We start from the raw sequence: 6,000 nt of genomic DNA, 5'->3' as shown, positions 1-6,000 counted from the left end.
TTAAAGATAAATCCATTTGGTAGGGGAGAGACCTTGGAAAGAGATCTCGGACATTGGGGACAAACATTTCTTTGGTGAAATACATTCCCATTTTGAGGCCCAGTCTTGTAATATGATCAATAACTTCTATTCCTCAAACTGATTATACGGGACGATCAAATTATTTTGCTAAATGCAATCACCAAGAGGAATTCTGTCAACACAATTGTTAATTCACAGTTTTATAAAATGTTAGGGAGTGTGACTGCTTAGGTACCTTCCAACCCTACTCTGGACTCTCTGGGAATATGGTCTGTTAGTCCAGGACAAAAAGGAAGCCCTGTTAGCTGTAGCCCAGAGTATTCCCTTGGGCAGACAGAAATATTTTGTACCCAAAAAAAAAGACAGCCAAGTGGAATACTTAAGCTTAGCACAGCTGAAGCCGGGCACATGGTCCAGTTATAAATTAAAGAAATCAATAAAAATAGGAATAAATATTTATATGACTAGCAAATGGAACCCATAAGAACACTGGACTCAGAAGTCAGGGTAATGCAGCATTGACAGAGGAAAGGGATATTGGTTTGATCACATTAAAAGATAGCCAAATTAAGAGGTACATGTGCTATGCACTCGTATTTAAACTGATTCTTAAATGACTATGGAAAATGTTTTATGCAAATATCTTACATAGTCTAAGTAAACATTAATATCCTGTAATAGCACATTTACAGTTTAAAGACAAATTAATAATAATAACTCCCATTCATATAGTAACTCATAGTTTATAAAATTCTATCCTTGCAAAAATCCTGTGAGGTAGAGAGCATAAATATTATTATCCTCACTTGTTAGGAAAAGCTGAATTCAAATTCAGTCTCAGAAATTTACTAGCTACGTGACCTTGGGCAAGTCACTTAACCTCTGTCTGCCTCAGTTTATTTATCTATAAAATGGGGACTATAACAATATCTTGCAATGATGAGATGAGATAATATTTAAGGCACTTTACAAACCCTAAAGCTCTATATAAATGCTAAACATTATTATTATTGTGATGATGATGACGAAGAGGAGGAGGAGGAGGTGACTTGCCTAGCCATGGTCACATAGCTAGAAAGTGTGAGAGTGCAATTTAAACTAAAATAACTGGAGATCTTTTTATAAAAGAGCTCAGACTGACTCCAAGTCCTGTGGTTTTTACCCCAACAGCATGCTGTCCTCCTCTTTGTTAGTTTTGTCAGAATAAAATTAGTTTCTGTCATCTTTAAATACACTTCTCTTAATTTTAATGGATGTGAAAGTGGATGATTTGAGTATTATTCACCATTTAAGATATATTCAATGATATTTTTTCAATTCTTTCTCTGTTATTCCTTATAACAACTTTGTATGATTTTTAAAATGGCAAAAAAATGAATCACAAACATACATAACCAGTAACCTGAGGCATGTACAGCATATTCCATTAGGGTGTGCAACCAGAAATAGTTTTTCTTTGTTAAAGATGAACATTTATTGAATTTGCAATCATAAAGGATATTACTTTTGTCTATCAAATAAGAAACTAATACTTTAAGTTAATTTTAAAATTAAGAACTAAACACTAGAAAAATACAAACTTTAAAAATGAGACACAAGCTGCATTTTTTTTTTTGCTATATTAGGGTGTGACTGGTTCCACCCAGCACACCCTGTACACAATCTTATGTCAGTAACTTAAGCAAAGTCAACAGTGAGAGCCTCCCCTAATTGCTAGTTTTCTTTTCTTTTCTTTTCCCTCTCTGAGCCATATTAAAAATTTACATTTACACTGCACTGTAAGGTTTACAAAAGATTTCCCCTCACACTAATCCTGTGAGGCAGCTCAGGAATTATTATCTGCATTTTAAGGATGAAGAACTAAAGCTCAGAGGGCTTCTCACTTGCCTGGGGTCACCCAGCTGGTAAGTATTGGAGACAAGACTTGAACCCAGTTCTCATTTCAAGTCTGGCACCCTTTCCTCATTGCTCCTATTTCCTCTTAAGACTGGGACAAATATGATGGTGTCTGTCAATAACACAATGCTCGGGTCTTGCCAACGTATTGTCTTTGCACTGTGGGACACATCTGCCAATCCCTTCCTGGAATTCTTGAGCAAGAACTGCCAGTGACTTGGACCCTTCAGCCATGTTTGGTATCCTTTGTAACCCAAGCCAAGTTCAGAATAAATTCAGTAATTAGAACACAGGAAGAGCAGTGACTCACAGGGATGCCTGAGTCTTGTCGTTGAGCAGGAGCTATGGAGGAAAACTAAAGACTACAAAGAAGAGGAGCTTTAAAAATAAAAACCATTTGGGGAAAAGAGGAAGGTGAATTAAGGAACAGTATCTCTGCTTGGGATGGATGGGATGAGAATAACTGACGGCAGACGGAAGGTGAATCTGTGCTCAGATACTAGCTGTGTGATCCCTTGTAAGTCACTTAACCCCTGTTTGCCCCAGTTTCCTCAGCTGTAAAATGGGGATGATAATAGTACCTACCTGTCAGGGTTGTTGTGAGGATGAAATGAGATAAATATAAAGCAGTTAGCAAATAATAAATACTATATAAATACTAGTTATTATTGATATTACTATGGTTCAATTTGTTTCTGCTGAGAAGGGCATTTAAATAGGAAAAGACAGAGCAAAAATGGCTAAAAGGGAGAAAATTTTTGTCAGTATAGAGAACTCCCAAGGAGGAAATGCTGTCTACCAATACAGATTGGGAACTGGTCTGCAAACTTCAGTTTAGAGCCTCACAGAACTATCCAGGGCACTGAATGATTAAAAGACTTGCCCAAAATCACACAACCAGTATGTATCAGAAATGAGACTTGAACCCATGGCATCCAGATTCGGGGGGCTGGGGGGGAAGGAGGAAGGAAGGAAAGAAGGAAGAAAGAAAGGAAGGAAGGAAGGAAGGAAGGAAGGAAGGAAGGAAGGAAGGAAGGAAGGAAGGAAGGAAGGAAGGAAGGAAAAGAAATATGTGGAAAACAGAAGAGATACCAGACTGGAGAAGAGCAAATGTTGTCCAGACTTTCAAAAAAAGGAAAAGAACAGAACCTGAAAACCATAGCCCAATGAGCTTGCTGTTAATTTCTGGGGAAATGCTATGCTAAAGATACGGTTACTGAACCTCTAGAAAAGGAAATGGGGACTACAAGGAGCCAATATGGCTTCACCCCAAAAAAGTCATACCAGACTAACCTTATTTCCTTTTTTGACAGGAGTCAGTTATTGTAGGACTTTCGAGATCACTGCGACTCAACAACATGGTTGGGTAATCCAAAAAGCTTTATTAAATGAGGCTTGGCTTCCAGGAACAAGCTGGTGGTAGTTCCATTGTTTTCTGCCCAGCTCAGATCACACTTAGAATGTTGTGTTTAGATCTCTACATCACAGGAACACCTTTGAAAATCTGGAAGGTGTCCCAAGGAGGCCAGAATGGTGAAGATCCTGTGGCATATGAGAGTCACCGGAAGGAACTGAAGGGGTTGTTAGCTTGGAGAAGAGATTTAGATGACATCTAATAGCTGTCTTTAAGGGTATGAAGAGTTGTGATATGGAAGGTAGGAAAGTTAGGTGGTGCAGTGGATAAGTGTCAGGTCTAAAGCTAGGAAGACTCATCTTTATGAGTTTAAATCTGGCCTCAGACACTTACCAGCTGTGTGACCCTGGGCAAGTCAGTTCACCCTATTTGCCTCAGTTTCCTCACCTATAAAATGAACTGGAGAAAGAAATGACAAACAACTCCAGTATCTTTGCAAGAGAACTCCAAATAGAGTCACCAAGGGTTGGATATGACTGAACAATGTGGAAGGTAGAACTAGAACAAAATAAAACAAAAAAAAAAAAAGAGAGCAAATAGTATGCTTTGATCTTTATTTAGATTCCATACTTCCTTCTGTGAATGTGGATGGCATTTTCCATCACGAGTCTTTTGGACTTGTTTTAGGTCCTTGCATTGCTGAGAAGAGCTAAGGCTATCAAAGTCAGTCATCACACAATGTTTGTTACTGTGTACAGTGTTCTCCTGGTTCTGCCCACTTTACTCAGCATCAGTTCATGTAAGTCTTTCCAGGTTTTTCTGAAGTTGCCTGCTCATTATTTCTTATAGAACAATAGTATTCCATTACATTGATATACCACAACATGTTCAGTCATTCCCCATCCTCACATGATGGGCCCCTCCTCAACTTCCAGTTCTTGGTCATCACAAAAAGATCCGTTTTAAATATTTTTGTACATGTGGGTAAAACTGTAGCTTCTAAGCCCCCATTAGGTATACCCCCAAAAAATCAATCAACCAATAGAACTCTATTAGCTCTTAAATAAGGATATCAACTGAAAAAGTATAGCAAGAATAGGACTTACAAAACATTCTCCCCAACTCAGGAGTGCACTCTCTCCTTGTATACACAATGTCCCTGGGGAGAGTAGGCTCAAATTGAAAAGTACAAAAGTATGGAGAAAATATGGCCAGAGGATACCTCCTGACTATGGGTCCTGGAAGTCCTTTTCTCCTTTCATGGAGACCTCATGCAATCCCCTTAGGTGTCTCTCTGATCCCTTAGATAATCTCTGCTAGATCCCAAGGACTGGTATCTTTCTAGAATCCATAACTAGAGTGTCTCTCTCAGCAGTGAGGGAATTACAATTCCTAAAGCTACTGCCATCTTCAGGGGATTGTCTTTTAAGTGCCTTTTCTGTCATTGACCATTTTGAATCTGCTACTGACTCCAGGTACTGGCGGGACCCCGCTGATCGTTCTGATGGACCTCCCAAACTCACTGGTAACCTGGATACTCAAATCTCAGGTTACTCATTCACAAGAAGAATAAACATAAAAGAAATAGAGATGCTATCATCTTGAAGGGGGGCAGGCAGAGGAAGCAGCCAGCTCTCCCAAACTGGAAGTTCAAAGTAATTCTCCTCACTCTAAAGCCACAAGGAGAGAGGTTAAAAGGTCCTCCCCTGAACCCCTTGCATGCGCATACAATTCTGACTCAACCTCTCCTGAATCATCAATCCTTCTGGTTCTGAAGCCAATTAGAAAACTCTTCATCACCTCACAATACCCACCCCTCAGGCAATCATGTCTGGGAGTAGGCTGACCAAGTCTCCACATGTTAAATTAGAGCCAGGCAGGGAATATCTGCATATAGTCAACCATGAAGGCAAATCTGAACACATTGTAAGGACTGGAATCTCCTTGGTCAATCCTCCCATTACATTAGGGAAAACTTCCTAACAATTAGAACTGCTCAAAAGTGGAATAGGCTACTTCAGGAGGTTGTGAGTTCCCTGTCATTGGAGGTCTGTAAGTAGATCTGGCTAACCACTTTTCTAGTGTGTTGTGGAAGAAATTCTTTTTTTAGGTATGGATTGGATTAGATGGCTGCTAAGTTCCTTTCCACCTCTAAAATTCTATGACTCTGTGATTCCATGTATTAAGCTATCCAGCCTTTGGAGAATTGCAATACCCTATTTTTGCCTCCCTAATTGTGTGATGCCCTGCTCCCCTCAAAGTGCTTCATGGTCCACATTCATTTTTTTTTTTTAAAGAAAGAAAGAGCTGGTCCATTGGCTCATATTTCTGGCAGATACCGTACATCAACAATGAGCTGGGATGAAAATTGAATGGGAGGATCAGAGCCTTTTGGAAAATGGAGCAAAGGTTTTAATAATCCAAATCTTCTCCCTGAAATAAGGATCCATTTTTTTTAACATGCCTCCTCCCTTTATTTTATTTTTTAACTTAGTATCTTATTTTCCCCAGTTACACATAAAAACAATTTTTAGCATTCGTTGTTAAAACTTGGAGTTCCAAATTCTCTCCCTTCCTCCCTACCCACCCACCCCCTCGCTGAGAAAGCAAGCCATTTGATATAGGTTATACATGTGCAGTCATGCAAAACACTTCCATAACAGTCATGGTGTGAAAGAAAACATAGACCAAAAAGCCTCCAGAAAAATAAAGCTGAAAAAAGTATGCTT

Source organism: Notamacropus eugenii, chromosome 4 (genome assembly GCF_028372415.1).
Source record: "Notamacropus eugenii isolate mMacEug1 chromosome 4, mMacEug1.pri_v2, whole genome shotgun sequence".
NCBI classification, from domain to species: domain Eukaryota; kingdom Metazoa; phylum Chordata; class Mammalia; order Diprotodontia; family Macropodidae; genus Notamacropus; species Notamacropus eugenii.
This window is presented reverse-complemented; position numbering follows the sequence as displayed.